General features: G+C 41.5%; 1 long non-coding RNA gene across 1 annotated transcript; it reads right to left on the bottom strand.

Annotated features, from left to right (window-relative positions):
- Positions 1–13,701: 13,701 nt before the first annotated feature.
- On the bottom strand, positions 13,702–18,326 carry LOC108641554. The gene is made up of 3 exons (XR_001922081.1): positions 18,223–18,326; positions 17,346–17,485; positions 13,702–13,841 (listed from the first exon to the last, which is right to left on the bottom strand). It is a non-coding gene; the product is annotated as an uncharacterized LOC108641554 (long non-coding RNA).
- Between the last annotated feature and the right edge of the window lie 5,661 nt (positions 18,327–23,987).

The raw sequence follows: 23,987 nt of genomic DNA, 5'->3' as shown, positions 1-23,987 counted from the left end.
CACAGCGCCGTGATTGCATCCCGTGGGAATGACCCGCCGGGACACGGAGTAACGCCGCGCCTGCTGCGCAGAGCGCCGGGAAGGGCAGGGCACACGCGTGGAATGCCACAGCAAACAGCTGTCCCGCTCCTCTCACCTCGGGCCGGTTTGTGCCCCGAATCGGGGCGGGCTCCGCTGTTACAACCGCACGCACCGCACCGTCCAAGGCCACAGTGAATCACAGAATAGCCTGAGCTGGAAGGACGCACAAGGATCATCGAGTCCACCTCCTGGCCCTGCACAGGACAGCCCCCCAAATCCCACCTGCCTGAGAGCGTTGTCCAAACGCTCCTTGAGCTCTGCAAGGCTTGAACACAGACTAGGGGGTTACCAGGCACCTGAAGTGCTTTCAGTCCTTTCTGATGAACTTGAATTGCTTTTGCTCCTTTCTGATAAACGCAGCGGGAGTGAGACGACTGAAGAGTTAAATTAACACCTGCACAGCACTTTAACCATTTAGAGCAGCTGGGAACAATTAGAGCAGCTGGGCACAATTAGAGCTCCGCAACACAAAGCATCTCCATCCCTATTCTGAGGCGTGAGAAGACACCCAGACAAAATACATCCCCAAAGGTTTCCTGTACGTGAAATCTCTGGAGTTTCTAGAATCAGGACCCAGAGCTGTGGCCCTGTAGGAAGAGTTAGAACCTGTCAGCTCTTCACGAAAGGAACGCGAATGTACAACAGGAATGCTGAGGGTAGTTTTCCTTAGAGTGAGGCAGCCGTGCCTCGCACAAATACACTGAATTCGCGGCATAAAGGTGGCAGCAAAGGGAGCCTTTGGAACTCGTGAGCAAGTACAAAGCATTTACTCCATCAGTCCCTCTCCAGGGAAACGCTCTGTGCAGCAGTGTCAGTACAGAGAAACTGGAGGATATTTCAATTTAGACCAGCAAAAATGGATCTATTCCCACACCCATGAGGGGAATGTGCATTAAAAAGTGTCCAGAACAGTAGCATATTTCTGAGTCCCCTCTAACAAAAGTATAACATGCAAGTTGTGCATCATTTTGTATATAATCTGCATGAAAAACACAATCAGGAGTGCTGAAACCCCAGGGTGGGCTGATAACTGTATTTGTGGGGACTTACCTGCCAGGTTCCTTATCCAGATATAATAGGCATCAAGAAATTAAGCATATTCCCCCGGCCTATATAATTTTTTTTCCCTAATAGTGTATTCTGACAGCAAGCATTTGCCCAAAGTATCTGCTATTACCGTGCCATAGAGTTATTACTTAATAAAAAGATGTTCCGAAGAAATTATTAAAATCAATTTCAAAATTTCGATTCACTTTCGTTTGTTGTTGATGTTTTTTAAAAGGCATTATGAGAACGAGTGATCCAAGCTGAGATTTAAAAAAAAAAAAAAAAAAGAAAATTCCTCTTTTTTTCCCCATTTCCCAATCTGAAAAAAAACCACAAACCAAGTCTAAGAAGGGGACAAGGAGTTCCTACAGAAATATCAAGTGTGAATTTCATCATAGCAGCTAAGGAACGAAAATAATTGTTTACAAGATCAGGTATTACAGGATTTTGATTCCCACAAGAGGAGATACTAAGGAAGTGATGAGTAGCTTGGAAACACTTCAGTTCAGAGAGTTTTTTCTCTTTACAACAATTGTCTCTTAAGTGTAGCCCACTCTTGAGCTGAGAGAAAACCTTAATTTGTAGCTGCCTTTAAGCACTCCTTACTTTACTCCAATTCTTCCTGAGCAGACCAAAGCAGGCAGGATGGAAGCCAAGGATCTGGCCCTCGAAGTGAAGTTCTAAAAGCTGGTTAGAGCTTCAGGTTTCTGCTGAGGCCACAGAAACAATGAATCTGTGGCTGAAGGAAGTCAGATCTTAATAATGAACAAAAAAAATGCTTAAAAACCATCCCAGAACACATTTCTCTTTTCCAGGTTTTCAAGAGAGCGCTTTAAGCCTGAAAGAAACTGAAGAGCTGTTCCCCTGAAGTTTCTGCAGTTCAATAAAATATTACAGATCAGTGGAATGAATTATATATTCCACTTTATACTGAAACATTTATTGTGGCAAAAGGAAATTGCATTTATTTCAAGAGTTTGCTATTCAGCCAGGTCTTTGCTTCGCATGGCTTTATTTTTAGACAGCCAAAGCGAGGTTTTCATTTTATTACTGACCTTGCAAATACAGATTTTCAGTGTGCTTATGTTTTGAAGGAGTCAGAGAGCTTTCAAAAGGTCATTCGTGTAGATTGCTCATTATGAGGGCTGCTAGGAATATTGTATGTTTAGTTCATGAACAAATGCAACAGCCATTTACAGCAGAGGTCTATACAGAAAATGCCCTGAAAACCTGAATGCTCTGGGGTTTAGATAAATACTGGCTTTATGACCAGACGGTCTTGAACAGAAATCCTTGGTCCTTCCCAAGGTTGCCACATATTCTTGTGGCAAAGCACTTACTGCCTCGGGGCAACTGGTGGGAAACACTGGAGCAGTTACAGGGATGTCACCCCAGGAAAGCAAGGAAAACATCCAACAGGTATGTGCAAACCAGGAAAGATGCAGGAACAGCGTAAAAAGAAAAGGATCAATTGGGAAAAAATCACACAGAAAATACATGAGATTGCAGTTCATTGAGCAGTTCGAACTGGAGGCACCAGATGCCAGGTCAGTATGGAACCCTCTGTTGCACCACATGATGTGTGTCTCTTGTTTTCTCACTGGAGCTGCTGGACTCTCTCAAGTGAAGTTTTGGGGGGCAGAAGGACTGGTGACATCCACTGGCCAGTGTGCCAGAGTCTCCCTGTTTCCTTTCCTGGAGCTGATGGTGGCCCAAGGCCTGTCCCAGTGCCTTCTGCTGGAGCAGCTCCCTCACCAACACGTTCTGACTGGTGCCCACTCCGGGGAACTGGTGCCAGTCCCAGACATGCCAGGTCTCTGCTGGACTGTGAAGTAGATCCGTGAAGGTTCCTCAAGGAAGATGAATTATTTCTCCATGACTTACACTCCTGGCAGCCCCTTCCTGCCCGGCCAGGGCAGTGTGAGTGCTGCCTCTCCCTGCTGCTGGAGCACTCCTAGGGAACATTAATTCACTCCTCAGTGAACCACAAAGATGTTGGCAGAATAACTGATTTGATAGCTCAGTGCTTCTGTCACACTCTTGCTGTGCAGGAGACCAAAGGTTCTCTCTGGCCTAAAAATCCATCGCTCCTGACAGGCTGGGAGGCATTGCTGGCCACTTAACTCCTACTTCTGGAAGCACCACAGGGAGAAATAGGTGAAAAATTAATGCCCTTTTTTTTTAGCTTTCTGCGTGGGGCAAGGACAAAAACACAGGCTGAGCCCAACAGAGATGTTTTAATTTGTTTGCATTGGAAAGGAAACGGGAGTGCTCTAACAGGATTCAAGTTTCATCTCGGAATTTTAAAGAATGTATTTTTCTTGAATTTTTGGTTTTCTTTGAAGAATTTTTAATCAACAATGCTCCTTTAAAATAATGTTTTTGAAGAGAGCGATTTCTTTTTAATCCACTTGTCCTGGTTATTTTGAGCCGAGTAATTTTTAATGAATTCTTAGCAAACAAAATATTCCATTATTTACACAGTTCTTCTTACAAGCAATTATAAGAGTCAGTAACACTCTGAGAACCAGACCTTTTGCCACTGGCTTGCATGACATGGATTTGAAAGACAGATACTATTAGAAAAACAGATCCTTCAAGCTGTGAATGAATTCTTCCCTGTTAGAGTGGTGAGGCACTGGCACAGCAATCAATTCAATTGTGCTGAATCTTCATTCTCAATGCTTTTGGTGATTGATTGGGAAATATTTCCAGGCATTTGCTGTAACAAACGAAGGACTTGAAGTAATTTAATCTACCATATGTTTTAGATTCAGAGCATCCTTTCAATGAAGAAAGTTGAAGAAGGAAATTAAGACCAACATCCCCTGCTTGCCATGCACAGGCATTCCCAGCACTGGAGATGAGAGAGCTTTCCAAGAGGAGGGGAGTCAGAACCAAGCAGTAACAGAGTTAACCAGAGCTGGCTTGACTTTTATGGGGGAAATAAGTCAATGCTGAGGTTTTAGAAGGAGGGGAACACGCTCAGAGCAGTGAGAAAAGGGAAATATTTTGATGGCAACAGTTTGGACAGACTGAACTGGAGAGAAAAGATTTGGTCAGAAAAGATCTTGAAGGAACCAGCGCATGGGAGACACTGTTGACTGGGAAGAAGCTGGATTTTGAGGAAAACACAGTTGTAAGACCTGTGGAGGTTTTACATGGAAGTAGAGGAGAAAAGCAGTGACTGGTTTCATCACCCTGACAGCAGGGAGTGCTCACAGTAAGGATAAAATGAAAGGACATAAGGATATGTACAACTTCCAAACCCTGTCCCTAAGCACAGGTCCTTTAGTTACCTCCAGGGTGGTGACTCCACTGCTTCCCTGGGCAGCCTGTGCCATGGGTGGACAACCCTTTACAGGAAGACATTTTTCCTGATATTCAACCTAAACCTCTCCTGGTGCACCTTGAGGCTGTTTCCTCTTGTCCTATCTCATGTTCTCCCTGATTTTATGGTACAGAGGGGCTACCTGGGTACAGTCACTCATGATATGTGAACATTCAACACCATCTCCCCAGCTGGCAGAACCTATAGGGAAGCTCCTTCCCCATCCTGACTTCTTTCTAATTCAGAATTACAGGGAGGTCTTCCCTGGTAACATCCAGAGGGAAAAAAAAAATGGTATTTCCCACATGACATCCCACAGAGAAGCAGCTCCTCAGCTTGTCCATTAGAAAACCATTTGCCAGAAATCAATTAAAATATGACGGACACATGAAATAAAATAGATATAAATCCAGCAGGAAATGGTAATTAACAAATATTAGTAGACAATAGACACACATTAATTACATGCACTCACCAATGAGAAGGATTGGATTGTCTTATCCTGGGAAAAACGAGGATCAGCAGGATACAGAGGGAGTTGTAGCAGATGTATTATCACTGCAGGCAGGCAATGCAAAGGGTGGAAAAAACACTATTACAGAGGAAAAAAATTATGTCAGACATAGAACAAAAATACTCCCACATTTAAACATCATTTAAAGGTAACTTTTTGATCTTTTTAAGGTATTTAAAATGTAAACAGCATTTAAGAATAAGACAGTACAAAAGTGTTTGAGAAGTTTTTGAAGTATTGTAAAAATATAAATTTGTACCAGTAGGAATTCAGAGTCATTGAGAATTAAGAAATCATAGTACTGTGAATGAATTTTGAACTCTGTCCTACAGTGAAATGGGTGACAGATCCTGTACCCTATTGGAACCCTTTGGTACCACCACAACAGAAATATGAAATAGCTGCCACCTATGAAATATGAAATTACTACTCAGAGGAGCTGCTTGATCCCTCTTCCTTCTCACACAAGCGAGGTGACACAAAGAGCAGCAACAACCCAGACATTAGTGAAAAGATGCATCTAAGAGAAAACTCCTTTCATCTGATGTGTAGGAGCAGGAAAGCTTGCCTATATTTTATTTTAGGAGAAGATTCTTCTATTATTTGTCACATGGTAATTCCAAAATATCCTAATGAAGTGAATAGTCTAAATATATATGTGTATATATATATTTCTGCTTACTAATATAGATGTTTTCACACATAAAGGGTAAGAGATTCTAGATCTTGATAATTAACTGGATACATGTGGAAGGCATCTGGACCACCCAACTTCCAGCTTGGTTTCCATAGTGTCTTACTCCTTCCAACACTTGCTGAACCCTAAATTATCACAGCTTTTGAGGCATGCTGGCTGTAATTAGTGTGGTGCTGGGACATTGTGCATCCAAATCTCTGCAAGCCCTTTGGCTGCCTCCTCTGGGTGTTTTAATAATGAAGGGACAAAGCAGAGTTTTCCTTTATTAGAATAAACCCTTCAGTGCTGAATAAATCAGGGGTTCTGTCATCACCTAGACAATTTAAAACGACAAGGAGTGGAAAATAACACAGAGCCAGCCATTGGTATCTCTGGCCAGTTTCCTGAAATTTATATATTTATGATATTTACATATCATTTTATATATACAGCTACAAACCTCCATAGGGATTCTTTTTCTTCCAGGCTCTCTATACTGCAGTGTTTGATGCATCCAAAGGAAAAGAGCCCCACAAGGAGAGGGTTTCATCAGGAGGAGAAGCTCCCAGTGCTGTACATTGCATCAGTGATGTCCAGCCTTTGGAATACTCAGGAATAATCACTGCAAAGGGCCACCCTGCATAAAAGCTTCTCTCCTAATGGAATGCAATTTTCTCTCCTTCTGTGTGGCAGGGAACAAAATGTCACCCGTATCTGTTTATCTGTCTTTTTTTTTTTTTTTTTAAAGTTACTTTAAAAATGTCAAACTGCCCGGGCTGTCTGTTATCATTTACAAGAGTAGAGATTAGTGCCTCATCCTAGTGCAGGATTTGTATCAGTGTGTCTCACACAGACATTTTCTGGTCCTTCTTCCTCCTTAAACTATGTTCTGTTCATACTCATTCAAAGCCCATTTTTTAAAATGAAAAAAAGCACTTTCTGACACTTCACAAGTCACAAAACCAGGCTGCTTGGAGTTCTTTTTTTTCTTTTTTTTTCTTTTTTTTTTTGGCAGTAGTTGCAGGGCAGGTATTAGAGAAAGTTCCTTTAAAGTAACTTTGAATAGCAGATCTGTGGAATGATTCCCTTCCAGCTCACTCCTGTTGGAATTCAGAGCAACGAATTGATCTTTTCCCCCTTCTTTTTAATTCTATTTCAGTTTTGAAACGCCGGCGACTATTCAGCCTTTATTTCACAGTCACACGCCGCTACCCCTGGGTTTGTTTGGGGTTGTTACTGTTGTTTTTAGCAAACAGAAGGTGTCAAACCCAAACCAGGTTTCATAACAAAGCCATTACATAACTGCCCAATTAGTAGCTCGTTCGCTGCTATTAATAGCAGCCTCCACATCCAACCCGCTTGGTTCGGTGCTACAACAACTGGCAAGGAGAGGCTTCACATTATTCACCCTCAGAGGAGAATAAATGAACTTCGTGGAGATTTATGAGAGTCAGAGTAGTGCTGTTTATTAGCTGCCAGCCTGCTGCCTCTTCCAGGGCTCTTGGCTTTTCCCGACTCTCAGGAGATGTTCAACTCCCGTGGACTGTTCCTGAAAACCTGCATGTAAATAGATATCTATGTGCATCTCTCACAGACACAGAGGTGCTCTCAAGCCAGGAACTCTCTCTCTTTGGAACAGTGTCTATAATTTGCTGTTATCTCTCATGTTCACACTGACTGACACGATGGAATCAATTCTCCAGAGACAGTGGTGTTTTACTGTGGTTCCATTGGAGTTTCACCCCAAAGTTGGTTGTTGTTGCCCTCCATTCCAGCTATTTTGGGCTGGATGTTTGTCTTGCTGTGACCACTCGAGCACAGACATGCACCCAGAGCAATCTGAACAGTCTTCTGGAAGAATTCAACCGGAGTTTTGGTCATTTCAAGCCACTTAAGCTGCTGACCACAGAATCTGATCCAGAACTCCTTGTGCCTTTCTCTACAACACTTCTTTTATTCCCAAAGGAGAGATCAGATCTCTCCACTTTAAAGGTTGTAGCATGTGAGCTAGTTAGATCTTACATTCCTCTGTTGCTGAATTCCAACGTGGAAATAAAGAATTTTGTGAAGAGGTTTTTCCATGGCCTGATGACAATCTTCCACTCTTCATCACAGAAACTTCCTTTTATACCAAGTCTTTCATCTGACATAAAGATGGGTCAAATCCAGGTGTATATATATATATACATGCTTCTAAAATAATTTCTTCTCCTGAGGTCCATACTCTCCCTTCCCTGGGTATCTCCACAACTCCTGAATGTCAGCCTGGCTGAGGTTTTACATCTCTCATGCTCTCCATCTTTTCACTGGATCACGCTTCCCCATCAGCTGCTGTGTGCAGGGACACCACAGTCTCTTCCACTCCTTTTCCCTAGGCACAGGTTGCTTCAGAATTAAGGATCTACTTACATCAGTATAAAATGAGCTGCATAATTAAAGGGCTTGACTGAATATTGATTCAGGTTTCTGTTTGGGCGTTGTTTCCTTGTTGATGTAGTTGTTCTTCAGACCTCTGGGCTTGACCTACAGATATATGTCCTCCCTGGGGAAAAGGAATGGCAAAACACAAGGAGAGAGATTTCCAGAGTCACCTACATGGGTTAGTTGGAACACAAGAAGAACAGGCACATTCTTTCACAGCCTTATTGAACTCATACAGTGTAAATCCCCAACAATGTCTTCTCTGTGGTTTATCATTTCCTTTCTTCCTCTTATCCATGGTCTCACTTCTCTGTCTTCCCATAAACTATTTAAAAGTTAATAATCAATGTAAAACTGGAATGCAAAAATGTGAAATGTACCTGGCCAGGTAGAAAACAGCAATCAATTTTTCTTTCTGAAAATACTTTAAAAGACATCACCTTGATTTTGACAAATTCCATGTAAAAAGGGGGAAAAAAACTAAGGTAGAAGCAAAGAAAGATTTCAATAACAGTTTTTCAGAACTCAGTAAGCCATTCAGAACTGGAACAGGCTGAACATCTCTGAATCCTGTCTGAGCTTCAAAAGAGACATTGCAGGGATTGCAATAAATTAGGCTGCTATTCTCCCGTTTTGCTGAGAAAATGAGTGTCATTTCTGTGCAGAAGAACTAGGTAGGATAAGCCTTAAGAATGGCTGGCAAAAGAACTTGGCAGAGAGAAACAGGCTTCCCCCTCAAACCCAGCCAACCAGCTCACCTTTGGTGTAGACCTGTCAAGTGAAAGCCTTACACAAAAATGCCTGTGACCCACTTTGTTTCGTAGCAAACGTGGATGTGACGCTCTCAGATAAAGAATCATATATTGCCTGAGTGCTCAAAGCTACTTACACGAGAGAAGATTGCTTTGTAAGGAAGGATTTGGAGGATCCAACGAGCATAAGAGCATAAGGAACGCCCGGCTGCGTCAAACCAGCGGCCTCTCCAGCCCCTCTGGGTTTCTTGGAGCAGCAGGATGAAGTGCCAGGCAGGAAGAAATCCTTCCCTCTGAGGGTGGAAAGGCCCTGGCACAGGTTGCCCAGAGAAGCTGTGGCTGCCCCATCCCTGGAAGCGTCCAAGGCCAGGCTGGATGAAGCTCTGAGCAACTCGGTCCAGTGGAAGGTGTCCCTGCTTTTTTGGAAGCTTTCTCTGATTTGTACACAGCTCCAAAAGTGTTTTACCCACAATTTAAAAAAAAAAAAAAAAAAATCAAACCATCCAAGCTGCTTTTCACCTGACAAACCTATAGAAGTGAAGGATTAATCTGCCCTGAGTGATTGAGAGAGATAAAAGCTTTGTGTTGAGTTCAGCAGCCCTGCCAAAGGGTTCAGAAAGCCGCTTCCCAAGTGTTAAAATAGTGCCCTCATCTGCATTTGTATTTAGCATCTCTGCAAGTAGCTTATGCACAGTCCCACCCATCACCTTCAGAAGAAGGGTTATGTATCCCTGATGTAAGATTTCTTCTTTCTTTCAGGATGTGGAGACAGGGCTGTGGTTGTATCGTTTCTTTTCATCACCTTCCAATCTCAGCTGAAAAATAGGATCTATATGACCTTGAATGAGGAAAAGATATTTTCTAGATGATTAAAGCAAAGTAGTTCTGTGTAGCTCTCTGCCCTCCCTGCAGTGATTATCAAGGTTTACTTATTTCTTTTCAAAGCAAAAAAGAAAGATTCAGACCATCAAGTACCAGTAATGCACTGGCTTTACCAATTATGCCCATTTTGGAAAGCTCATAGAAAAATTACAAGTTTTCAGTGTGAAAAAGACACACGATAATAACAAGAGGGAGAAGCCTTTGGTCAAGACACTTTCCCACAGTGTGTTCTTCTTAACAGGTGGGGTTGAACATCAGCCCCAAATATTTTTCCCAGCACATTTGCTTTGCCTTTCAGACTTTTTTTTTTTTTTAAGGTGGATGAATGTGTTTAATAACTGAACCACTGGTAATGGAATTATCTCCCGTGTCTCTATAAAAGGAAAGCATATGCTTTTATATAAATTAGTTATAAGCAAATGCCACAGTTGAAGTTATGGGCATTATAAATAATGCCTGTCAGCTGAAATCTTCATCAAGTTGAAAATTTAGGTTAAGTGAACGGAATAACAAGGAACCAGGGAGATTCAAGGTAGAAGTTACCTCCCAGTTTTCATACTGATGGGCACGGTGATGTATTGATCTCTCTGGCTGCAATAGCTGTGAGCAGGGGATTTAAATGCTGCCAGCAGGTAAGGAGTCCATCACTGAGAAAGGTACTGTTTTAGGGGAGCCTGAGCCCAGTCCTGCCTGGGATTAACTGCTGACTTGAAACTACCCAGTGACCATTAACACTGAAGAGGTCATTTAGAAAGACACAGTAGGGAATGAAAGGGCTCCTGTAGGAGATATCCTGGATCACAGAAAATGTCTTTGCTCACTGTCCCACCTTTAATTAATTTAGAAATACGCTTGCCTAACTGAGTATTTGCTAGTTCACTTCTTTTCAATCAGATCCATAAGAACAGAATGGGTTGAATCTGTGAAATTGCAACGGGGATTACAACATTTGAGGCAACAGGAAACCTCAGCAAGGAATTTAGGAGCTCCTTGGTTTTCTTTCCCGTTTTTCTTCCCTGACTCCTCTGCAGGTCAGCCTGCCTGTGGGCCTTGTCTTTGCTCCAGGCATGAAGGAATTGAAAATATAGGACCAGAAGGATGCTTCTGGGCCATATATATGGGCAGGATTCACCTCTCATCTTCCTCTGCTAATCAGATTAAAATTCTACTCCAAGCCAATACAACATTATCAGTTAGAAAACGTCCCTTAATAGCCAGTCCACCCATCTCCATTTTCAGCATGGAGCCATTTGTTCTGCTCCAGTGCTGCCCTTTAATTTCCATTATGCCTGTCCCCAAATGCTGTTAATGCCATTTCTGTGTTCAGAGAGCAGTTGCATCCTCTCTCAGTCTTTGGTTTCAGTCTCTGCTCGGAAGACAGGTTTTCCTTTTCCCTGTCATCCTTGAATGGCTGTTCAGAGCTGTTCAGAGCATGCTGTTCCATCCCCTGGCAGCTGTTCAGATTGGATTTTCTCTTTCTCAAATATGGCAAAGGCAAACTCTACGTATTATTTATAATTACATGTCCACATCTCATTAGAATTATTGTTTGGAGTGGAGGGGGATATCTCACCAGCCCTTCTCTATTTCTGCTTAAAATACAACAATATATTTATATCTACTCTGATAAATTCTGGCACCACAAATCCCATATAACCATCATCTGAATAAGGCAAAGCCAAGTCTATCTCCAAGTAGTTGTTTCCAAGTGATGCTCACACACTCAACTAGAGACAGCCAAAATTCCACAGGGATTTGGTCCAAGAGAGGAGACTCCCTCCCTCTCCACGAGAGAAGAGAAAGTTTGGACTCAGGCACGGGTAGAGTACCCCAAATTCTTGATTCATCAACATTCTTCCTCTTACCTGTGTTCTCCTCTCATTTATAAGGAGTGATAGAAATAAATTGTTTCTGTGGGGAACAGCTGTGTTTCTGTGCCCATTTTGTTTAAAAAGCCACAATCTATATAGTGTTTTTCCATTAGTGAACTAGTAGACCACTGCACTGTGTACATATAGCATATATATCACACTGATGCATTTCCTAACTAATCATTTCTTGAAAACAGACCCAAGTTTCTCTGTACAATTCAGAATGAAATAGCATGGCCCCAAATCCCATTTTTTCCTGACTTTAGCAGCGCATTACTGTATTTCCAGGGGAGATATATATGAGTTACCAAGTCTGATTGTGCAGTAATTGCTGTGCAGGGATTTACAACCTTTGCTATCTCGTTGTTAACAAAGGAACCTGCCAAACATGAGCTTTCCTTTCAGGAAAAACAATTAGCCATGCACAATGAAATCATGGATTATTGCTATTTTGGAACTTTTCCGAACTTTTGGCAGGTTTGCTCTGGAGACTCATATAACCTCTTGCTGCAGGATGGTTGGGACCCCATAAATATCAAGGTCAAGAGCAATCTCTGCTTATAATTGTCCAAAGAAATAAGTTTCTGGCTCCTTTCATGATGTCATTGACATTGAGAAAAATAATTGCTGAGGTTAAAATGTCTCTTGGTGACCTGTCTTGCAGTAAAATTGCTGTAAAATTGCTTACTCACAGTCCCAACCCCCCCAGGGCTGGTGTTTGTGACCTGCCAGCTGCCTGATTGTGACTATTAGTTTGGGAGGCTGGATGGTTTAGGAAGATTAGGATAAATTCCCTGCATTGATCTCCAATTGAGACAAGAAATGGCCCTTTTTCATTTGGAGATGGATCAGTGGAAATCATTTTCGAATACTACTGACTATTCATGAGCTGAAAACAATCGTTAATTCCTTGCAGCAGCAGAGTTTTCTTATTTAAAAGGACCATCATTGGTTCAGAAATGACTCCTAAATTACCATCCCATTTTTCTCCCTGTCCCACAGGGAAAGAGAAAAGCCATAAGTGCCTCACTGGATGTGTAAAAAGCTTTAAAAACTATCTTGGATAGTTCTCACCTGGTGTTGAGCCAAGGGTACACTGTTCAGGAGACCCTTAAACCAGCACAGAAGGGAAAAGCTGAAACAGGACAGAGAGAGCAAAATCATTGAGCAGTCAAGATGACAGGAGGAAAACCAAGGAGCTGCTAAGGAAAAGGGAAGATGTAATTTAAATCTATTGCAGGGGATAAATAAAAACAATTAGAATATTTTAAAAGTTAGCATGAATCCATTTTAGCTACCAGCACTTGCTTCTGGTGGAGTTTTGGGGGTTGGTTTGTTTGGGTTTTTTCTTTATAAATTAACTGTTAAATCACTGCTTGGAGTCAGAATCAAGTAGGTAGAAGAGAAGTAATATCAGTAAATATAAAAAATGCAGGTAACCATGATGACAACAAACTGGACACTCAGTGTCTGGAACAGAGCTCTACAAACTGATGCACAAAGAGGAATCCACCATGAGTTTCTTCAACAAGAACATCCTTGAGCACTAAGAGTAGGAGTAAGTACCTGCCTGTAGTTTGATGGCAGGCTTAGGCCTCCTCTGCTGCAACAGCCTCAGGATTTCTGCAAATTACAGAACAGTCCCCAAACTCAAGAAGCCATTTCCAACCCTGAATAACAGTATATTTTAGCTGGTGTTTAAGAGATGGTTTTTCACAAGCCAAAACCAATTTTAAGCAACGCGAGGTGTGAGAGAAAACAGAATTAAACTGAAGAAAGTGACAATTGAGGACTTAATAAAAATACTTGGAGTAGATGGCCCCAAAACCACAAGCTTGGGCTAAAAGAAAGAAAACTGCAGGTTAGAAAAGCAGCCTGGCTGTGAAGGAAATGAAAGTCACAATAAAGCAAGATAAATATTTCTGTTTTCATTTCCTTGCTCTGTTCAACAGCATTCCCTTCATTCCCAGGCATGGGCTGAGCCATGGAACAGAAGAAGGAAAAGGTGAGAGCAGCGAATACAAATGAAAACTTGCACTTAAAGAAAGAGAAACAAAGGGCATGAAAACATGAATATGGAAGGAGAGCTGAAATACTGAGAGTTTTTAAAAAGTACCTTTGCTTCCTGCGCTGGCCGTGGAGGTTTCGGACCAGCTTGGGAAGCAGGACCAGGAGCATCACTCCCACCTCCCCAAAAGCACTTTTCCAGATGTGAAGTCGTGAGATGCCAAGGGCAGGTTGTACAGCAGAGAGCAAAGGACAGCAGCTGAAAAGTAAAATTGAAAATGACATTTTGAGGAGAGAGAAGTATAGAAAATTTCGGCAAATGCAGCTGTCTGGGAAAAAGGCCCAGGGCCTGTTTTGAGCTTGTTAATGCCAATGGCAGGTTTTTGAGCCTGGCAACGGGTAAAGACACTCCTTTTCTGGGTAAAATATCACAGTGATGCTGTGAGGTGACCTTCAAAGCTGTCCTTTGCAGAAGGAGCTCTGAAGGAACCCTCTGATCTACCCATCTCAAGGACAAGGTCAGCAGGGACACAGCCCACGCAGGGCTTGGCCCAAGCTCCTTGCCTGAGTCAATCACACACAAATTAACTTGGGCTTCTATGTTGTCCTCATCTCCTCTCACAGCCTTTCACCAACCAGGTATTTAAAATAAGTATTTCCTTCCTCCATCACTTGCTAATGTCTGTTGTCAGCCCAAGGTGAGAGAGAAAGAAATTCACCCAGAAGGATCCCAAGGCTGCCCATTCCTTTGGAACCTGATGCTTTATTTCAGCAGCTCTGCTGGGTCCCACTCTTTCAAAGCTTTCCATTTCTTGCCAGCTCAGGGGCTCCAGTTTCAAGGTTTTCTTTACGGTAACTCCTGGCTGTCCCAAGCCAAATGTACATATTTTTCGGCATAGATAAACCCCTTTCTCTCACATCTGAGAATAAGGCAAATATATGGGCATTCAGTATGTCTTACTATTAACAGGGACAGAAACAAGGCGGCCAAGGCAATAAATTCCAGGAGAGAGGCTTCTCCCAGAGGACCAGAAGGAAGTAAATGAATAAAGGTACATATGTGAGGCAAGGTTGAGTCCCAAACAAGACATCTGTGGAAGGGAGGGAGAGAATAAATCTCTCCCTTACTCTCAGAGGAACTGCATTAATCTTGCCTCAATTAGGCTTTTCTTAACTTTTGCTGTCCCTCCATGAGCAAGCAAATAAAAATCCATAGGAAGGGTGGAAAGAGGAGAGCCACAGCTAAGGCAGAATGTTCCCTTTGGATGCCTGGAGAAGAAACACCTTCCATTTTCACTCCAGTGGGGTACAGAGTGTATCTCCTGTTCAATAACAGAAAGGCACAGTCACTTCTCATGGCCATGGTTCACTCCCACACACACAGCAATTCCTGTGGTCTGTGTAAGGCAAATGTTCCTTCCCCGGGGAAGTCTCTTTATAAGGTGCTGACAACCAGTGATCTGCTAATCTGACAATCCCAGAAGGTGTGTTTGTACCCCCACAGCAGAGCAGGCAAGAACACCAAGATGCACCCATATGTGCCTTAGGTGTGTGGGAAGTGGGAATTTGGAGGGGACCTTTGCAGGCTTCCACATGTAACCTCCAGACGTGCCAGTGTTGAGGTGTTTAATCATCTCCTGTGGGCAAACGACACAGAATACAGGAACAGGCACCAAAATTATTCACAGCTTTCTTATCCAAGTGCTGTTTACATTTGTTGAAAGCCCAATCTGCTGCAGTCAGCGAGATCTACCTTCTCTATTTCTGCCAAAAAAAAAAAAAAGAGTATATATCTCTTCATCTGCCCATCCATCCACCCATCATCATCTCCTGTATCACAGCACCACAATTCCCTGTAGCCAGCGTTGGATTAACATAAGGTAGAGGTTCCCCACCCAACTTCTACTCAGAGCTTGAACTCTTGGAGGCTGGGGCCATCCCATATTCCGTGTTTTCTCAGTGCCCAGCACAACAGCAGCCCTCGAGTGACCTCCACATGGTCCTTTTTCCCTGTCCTTTGCTTACATAATGCAGATGATTCATTGATATGAAGTCGCCCGGAACACGGAACATCTGGGTCTGCTTTTTATTTTTTCCCTTGTCCTGTGAAGTTGTCAAGTCAGCCCTGGGATATTTTGTCTGAAGCTGATCCTCAGAAGGTTCATGTAATTAGGATGGGAAATCCTTTCCAATTTCATCTTTTGGGGGATAATCCCATGTTGGTATATGCTATTTCCTGATGGGTGTTTGTGTCAGGAGAACATCTTTCTTCCTAGCTGTGTCCTTCAACTAGTTTTGGAAAAGATAATCCTTGAGTCATTAACACTTTCTGTGGCCCTGTTGAGCTTGGTAGAGTTTTCTTACCCCATACTTCTCAGCCATTTTTTTTCCCTATGCATATTCCCAGGAAAGGCTCCTCCATCTGTTTGGCATTTTAATGCTGGGATGAGGCTCTGTTTATTGGGAGATGTGGCTGTTTCCACATAGGGCATTATCAGTTTTGCCTGTAAAAACATACCAGCTTCGTAAATTTGAGGGCAATGATTTATGGCCCAAATGTTGCTAATTCTCTCATTACTGGTCAAACAAGGACTTTTTTTCAAATGTCAGATAACAGATGGTGAGGAGAAATTTTACCTCCACTTCTTCCCAGACTACCATTTGAGCTAGCAGGGGAAAAGTGAGGAGAGGGGAGAGCTGGACACAGATTTTAAACGTGTTTGGTTTTAATCAGCATTTAAAATCTGACCAGTTCTATAGTTAATTTCAATTTTTTCCCCTATTTTGGTCAAAATTTCATACTTTGAAATCTGATTCAAAATTGACAAACTAGTTAGTACTTTGTAAAGTTCATCTGTTGTTTTTTTTTTTTTAGATGTAGTGATGTAACAACACAATTAGTCAGTTACTCTAGGTTTTAATAACAAAAAAACCCCAAACAAAAAAAAAATTAAACTACATTGTAACAAATGTGTTTGTATTTTTCTTAGCAAGGAGTTACTGTTGCTACAATTGTAGTAAAGTGGAGATAAACAGCTGGAAAAATGCCTATGGGACACACTTCATAGCCCAGAACCTGATGTAAAATCTAGAAACAATATTAAACATTCCATCGTTTAAGAGGCAATTGTTACTTATATTACAACTATCTACAAGGACACAACAGTTTAGTCTTGCTATATTAGATTATTGCATGGCTGGTGATTCTCACCCATTGTGAAATCCTTCTAACACGCTTCACAATTTTCAGTCTTTAACCAAGATCTCTGTTGAGACTCAATTTTAATTGAATGCACATTAAGTAATTGTTAAGTATTGGACATTTATAAATTTTCCTGACCTTGAACCTAATTATGTATTTTACAGGGAGGCAAAGTAATTGATTATGATAATAAAACCATAACCAGTATATAGCTGATTACACACTGGATGACATCTTGACGTATGCATCTTGCTATCACAGAAAAAATTTGCATGTAGACAAAAAGAAGAAGAAAACCCTAAAAAAGCCCAATCTAAGAACTTCACGTTATTGCCATGCCATGAGCCACAAGATTCCAAGAGTACCTGAAATTCCCTGGAGAGCTGAGAACCAAGAGTGACTCGATTATTCCCCTGCCTTTGCCGATGCATTTGCTGAGTTGTTTTGTTGGGAGAACGAGGAAAATGTTTGGTTTACTCTTATATTTAGTTAGTGCTGGAGATTTTGTGCTGTATGTTTTCATTTTATAGCAAAACCTTCTCGTGATTTGGATGCACCCACCTTTTGCCTGTTCCCAATGTACATCCCTCAGGAGCAAGGGAAAAGTTCTGTCTCACTTTTAGCCCAACCACGGCAATATCTTCTGTCTGCTCCTGTTCCAAAACTTCCCGCTCCTGGAATCTAAGTGCCTTCTTTGCTCCCTTGACGGAAGAGATTTAAAATTTGTTTAAGTAACTGAAGTAAGAGCAGCAAATTTGTCATTTGCCTCGGCCAAAGCTGCTCCTAATGCTGTTCCAAGCCCTAGTGCTCCCCCTGCATCCCTCTCCGAGGCTGGCAGATGCTGAGCCTGCGTGTCTGCCCTCCGGGACGGAGCCATAAATGTCTTCCTCAAACCCTCACCCAGCCCCGTTCCCCCCACAGCAAAACTTAATGACTTCTCACAGGAATCCAAAAACAAACGAGGCCCCTCACTAAGAGCCATTCCAGTCGGAGTTTACTTGTCCTTGCTTGACCTCAGCCTCCTCAGCTTTTGCTCTTTAAAACCCGTGTATTCCGTGGGTGGTGCTCATGGCATCTCCCTGACAGGGATGAAAGGCAGCCCTGAACAACCAGTTTATTAGAGAGTAGATCTGTGACCAAAAAGGGAATGATTTCCCATTAAACTGAAGGCATGCAGAAATAGGATTGAAGAAAATGAGCCCAGCTGATGTGAAATGCATGGCCTGAATGGTCTGGGCACCAGTCTTGGTGACAGTGGGGAATGAAGTTTATAGCATTTGGCACAGAGCTGAGGCAGATTCGTGGTGTTAAGTGTTTTGTCAGTGTTTATGGGCTGGGGCAAAGCTTAATATGTGCTAGAAAGCAGAGGGTAAATAAAAAGATATGAGTCAGTTCTGTTGGTTTGGTTTGTTGGTTTTTTCCCCCCCTGAAAACTCACGTTTTAGAGCTGATGCTGTGCTTGGTGAGAACCCAGCTCACGATTTCTGCCTGTCTGGGTTGGCAGGACTCAGTGTTTGTTACCAGCATGGTGTTGCTGTGAACACTTCTACAACAAAAATCACAGAATCATGGAACCACTAAAGCTGGAAAAGACCTCCAGGATCATCATCAAGTGCAACCACGGCCACTGAACCCACTGAACAAATGATATGTTCTGAAGACTGAAATTTTACTTGAGGAAAACATAGGAACATATTTTCTGTTCATTTTGGTGGTGCAGGCCAACATAAAACTCAGGGGGGAAAAAAAAGTTTGTTCTGTGAGGTTGGATACTGCTAATAAATAAAAAATGAAATCAGATTACAAACACCAGATCCTCACGCAACGTAATTCACTTCCCTTCCACTGATTTAAGCAAGTATTAAATTGATTTAAAGGCAGCTCTGTCAACTTCTGTCGCCAAGGGGTTTGGTTCTGAATATCTAAGAACTTGATTTCTTCAAGTCTTTTATATTTATCATTCCCGTGGTGCACAGAGAGGCTGAGCATGTCTCTGCCAGACAACTGAACAAAACCCAGATCCCTCACCACGTGACCTTGGTTTAGATCACTCCATGTAGGGACACATATGGATATAGAAGTATGGGTTTTTTATATATATTAAAAAATATAAATAAATATATGTTCTATATATACATGAAAATAAGCAAAACTACACAGATGACATGGATAACTTATTAAATTATACATATTTATAAAAATATTAACAAAAAAATTACCAATTCCTTATGGCTTGATCCCATGCCTTCTCTTTGCTCCCTCACGTACATTCATTCTCCCTTCACATTGCCTTGTCCCTGAAGGATCAAGATCTGTAACCAGAGAGAGAATAACTTCTGTAAATCTCAAATTACAATAATCCAAGGATTTAAGAAGTAAAATGGTACCATTACAGCAGATAATTGTAACTCTGGAGAAATAGGTCAGAGCTGCAGTTCATCTCGGCGCTGCTACCAACAAATGAGGTCAGGTTTTGCTTTCTTTATGTGCTGTTGCTTTAAAAGAAAAGAGCTTTTTTTTTTTTATTATTCTGTATTGATGGGGAGTGAATTCCCAGGCAGCAACACTAGAAGAGATAAAGAGTAGGAATTAAATCTCTGGTCTGTGTGGCCTTGGGTATCCAGTCCCACCCAACACAGGATTTTCCAAACGTCCTGAAAACATAATAGCATTTTCCAAATACCCTCCGTGTAAAGGATAAACGTGCAGGCTCCTCTCCACCACGGCATGTGCTCCTTCTTAGAGAGAAATTGTCTCTGTAGCACAACTAAAAGAAATGAAAATAAGAACCCCAGCACCTTCTGTAATTGCTTTTGTGGAATGTAGTCATCCAAGGAAGAATTTGGTGCAGCTGGTAAAGGCGGTGTGACTACAAAAAAAATACAGCCTTCCTATAAATTCCCCAGGATCCCTGAGGAAACCTCAGGAAACAGGCTATTGCAATGCAGATTTGCATGGTTCCCTGAGGAATACTGCACTTCCACAAATCCTTCCCTGAAGAGATTTAGCTTTTCAACAGTTTGTGCTCAAGTACAATTAATTTTGATGGCCCCTGCACGATTACAAGTCTAATGTTTAGGTTTGCTATCAATTACCACACCAGACTCTTCCTGGGTCACTATTCCATGAACTACTATGGCTTCACTTATGTTATAGCCATCTCCATCCTCTCTGGAAATAAAAAGCTTGGGGCAAATGGGTCTATCTGAACCAGCTGAAGTGTAAAGGAACAGTAATCACAATAAATAAATAAATAGCCACTCAAGGGTTTTGCTGTCAAGTATTAGAAGTGTGGAAAAAATTAATGGACACCTCCTCTGTTCTACATCCTGAGACACAAGTTGAGTTTTGATTCAAACAACAGATGTTGATGTGAATAATAAGACCTGTGTGCAGGTCTTGTGTGCAAGCATTTGCTAATTAATTTAGTTTGTTAATGGCAAGTATTGGGACAGATGTTATAAAAACCCAATCAGCCTGTGCTAGGAGTGAGCTGTTAGTCCTTTTCTGACTAAAAAAGTTTAGCAGGAACCCCGAGAGTTTGCAGTCAAGGCTTCTTTAAGTTTTCTGCTTCGATATTCATCTATATACATCATCTATGAAATATTTACAGAGGAAACCACTTAAAACAATGAAATATGAATGAGTCCTTTGGTGGAGGCGATGCAATTTCTCTGCCAGGTTTTACCCAGAGCGGTATTTCGGGGGGGGGGAGGTTTATGCAGGGATGGGATCCTCTAATCAATCAGGCCAAGGGGAATCAATAAGACAGTAATTAATTTAGCTCCTTCTCCATATTTTTCAAAGTGACAGATTTATGATGGACCATGAAAAAAACATTAAGCATTATCTTTTTCCCTCTACTGGAGACAGGGTGGGTAGATGAAGATAACGGGGCTGTGGCCGTTCCCTATCTGACACAGGGATCTGCTGGGCACAGAGGGAAGTTCTGACCTAAAGGAAAAGGCACAAGGGAACAAGGAAGAGCTGGGAATAGCAGGAGAGCAGGCTTGGATATGTGACTGCCTGAAGCCATTCTGGAGGAACCACCACCAAATGACAGCTGTCACTAGGAATAACCACGGCATATGGGCACTTCCCAGGAAAAGACAGCGAGATTAAACCATAAAATCACAGAACAACAAGCACACATTGCATTTGGTGGGGTTCTTTGCATTTATCTTTATTTGACCCCATTTATGAGCCATTTGAATTGCTGTACTTAGAAAGAAAAATTACTTTCCCTACAGCTTCAATTTGGTTTTTTCTTTTATTATTTTTCCCCAGATATCCTCCTCTTCCTTTTCTTTCAATGTAAATAATAGAAGGATTCTAACAGCCATACCAGCTGCTGAAACTGAGAAATCAAAGCAATAAAAGAGCATTTAAGCCACCACTTGTATATTCATTCTCCCTCCCTTTCTACAAAGTCAGCAAGTTTCTTACATTCTTGATATTATATAATATCTTTTTATTCTTGACTATAAGTATTTTTCAACATTGTCTCTATTGCCACATGTGAAAACTCCCTTTATCTTTAGGCTTCTACCACTCAGTCACCAATACAATGAAACCCAGAAAGCCTAAGAACCCCTGACAGTTCACATAAACTCAAAAGCTGTTCCACTGAAATTTGATAGAAATTGTTGCAGTCGCAATATTCGGATCACCACAGGAATTAAACAAGGGCTTGACTCGCTTTTTATGGATAAAATGTACAATAACCACTTTCCTACAAGAGTACAAAGACAGTAAACTGTGTGTGTGTGTTACACTTTTCTTTGTTAGTACTAATTTCCCCTCTCCTTGATCAAACCAAAGGAACTACTAAAGCTCGTGAAAAACTACCACAGTTTCAATTTAGACCACTTCAGTTTAGTGAGCACTTTCAATTTAAAACACACACTCCAGCAATTCCTCTCGACCAAATACAAAATACTTTCCTTTGCAGCTGCCCAGAATAATACAGGATTTGAGCTCTCTTAACTCTTGCTCTCCAAACTCCAAGGGGAAAATATTATTGCATGCTGAGAGTCATTACAGCCATTCCAGCCAAGTTATTAAAAAAACCTGTAGTTTCACCAGTCTGTGCTGATACTTTCTGAGCAATAGTGGAGATTTTGGAAGTTTTTGTAGGTAAGTGTTTTCAGCATCTGTGTGACCAGGTTGTACCCACTGCAGAACTTATTGGTGGCTCTGTTTATCCCAAAGGAGTTCCTGTTTGTAGGAGGTAAAATGGTTTTCCAAGCCAGCAGAAAGAGCCTGCTCCCAGGGAGTGCTGAGGGATTGCTGGAGGGAAGTGGAGTGGAATCTTCCAAAGATGGAAAGCTGCACTTTGAGCACGTGCAGATATTAAACAGAAGTCTTGTCACGGTTTAGTAAAGCAGAATCAGAGTTTACAACCTGCTGAGTGCCTCTGCATCTCACCTGCCTGGACATTTCCCTGTGTTTAGACTGGACAGGCCAACTTTCTCCAAGCATTTCACCTCCTAAGGATGAGGAACACATCACCACTCCCAGCTTCCCAGGAAAAACCACTTGATTATATGCAATACATGAAAATGATATAAGAATACACTTACCACACACTGTGGGTGCAAATCCTGGGCAACTTTAGCCTCTTCCAACTCATTCCCTTGGCTATTGCACTCCATAATGCCAAATCCTGCCAGGCTGGGGGGCTTTTGTTGCACTAAGGTGCTGTTTCCACTTTGAACCTGAATTCTCTTTACTCCTACCACTTATATGATTTAAGGTCTTCAGTCCTTACACAATTACTTTCCATTTTCTGTATGGACTATTTATTTTACATCCAAAAAGAAAAACAAGGGAAAAAGGAAAAAAAAAGTAATACCTTAGCAAAAGATGAAAGCATATGTTCCTTCTTTGTGATGCTATATCCACTCTGGGAGCAGAAAAGGTTATCAAGCCTCTTCTATCTTGAATATATTTAGTAAATTAAATCTCTGTCTAATCATTTAACTGATTTTCATACTTCATTGATACTTCACAAGGAAGATAATATAACAACTTGAAAAAATGTGTACTCCTTCTTTTCAGTGTTTTCTCCTACAGCTTGCTATATATTATTTCCAGGATAATGAATACCAGTGCAGAGCTATCTTCTAACTGTCATCTGGTTTTACTTTAGTCATCCTGAAAGACTTGGGAGTTGTTTTTCAATTGTTTTTACACCCAATTCAACTAGTAACTCATAACATGCAGATCAGCTAAGTGAGGAAAAGAAAAGGTCAGGACAATCAGGAAAATTTTTAGAGGAGTATTTAGTGTAATCAAGTATTTGTTAATGCTTTGCCCTTCTACATGATTACTATTTTCTGGTTTAAAGTCGTTTGTTGCAAGAAAAGGATATATCTTATTCGTGAAATACCTCAAGAATGCATTTAGATATTTCCTTAGGTTTAAGATATTTGGGAAAGTTGTCTCAGAAGCTTATTAGTTGACTTTTACTCCCTTTTGACTTACCTGCACTGTTTGACACAAGCCTCTGACGTGGCTGTAATCAAATGCTGTTGGTTAACTTCTGTCTGAATCCAGCTGGGGTTGAGGCATCCCAAAATAACAACAGGCTCCAGGATGCCTTTTGGGAGTTGGTGTTGTATCCTCAAAAGCTGGAACAGAACTGTGCCGAAATTATATCTCTATATGTGATTTATTCTTAATGCTGAGGCCAACTTTTAATTCCCGACCCCTGTGCCAGTCAGACTTTGCATCTCATCACTCCCCATCAACACTCATTCTTACTTAGAGATTACACTTCACTTACAATAAATCTACTGGCCTGGTGCATTTTTTTACTGCAGTTTTCTGGCTAGCAGTAAAGCATTCTAATTTATTGAGCCAAATCTTTGCATTTTCACAGAAGTTTTACTCGCTCCTTAAATTGCCTCGTGAAATCCAAATAATTCCAATATTATGTGTTAGAAAATAGTAAGTCAGACTTCTGCATAAGAATTACTGATAAATTATTTGCTGACACAGCTCACTGTGCACACACATCCACAGTCACACTGCTATACAGGTATTTTTTTAACCTGTACAAGACCTCTCTGATAGTTTTTCCTAAATCAGCCTCAGTGGGTTAAATATTAAGGTCAGGGTTACGTGGTTATTACAGTTGCCAGGATTAGGAACAAAGATCTATCAATGAGAAAATTCAGTAATACCAGTAAATAAATAACA

Source organism: Manacus vitellinus, unplaced genomic scaffold (assembly GCF_001715985.3).
Source record: "Manacus vitellinus isolate BGI_N305 unplaced genomic scaffold, ASM171598v3 scaffold_69_pilon, whole genome shotgun sequence".
Classification (NCBI taxonomy): Eukaryota; Metazoa; Chordata; class Aves; order Passeriformes; family Pipridae; genus Manacus; species Manacus vitellinus.
The sequence above is the reverse complement of the archived record's forward strand: the minus strand, read 5'-3'. Positions and strand labels throughout refer to the sequence as shown.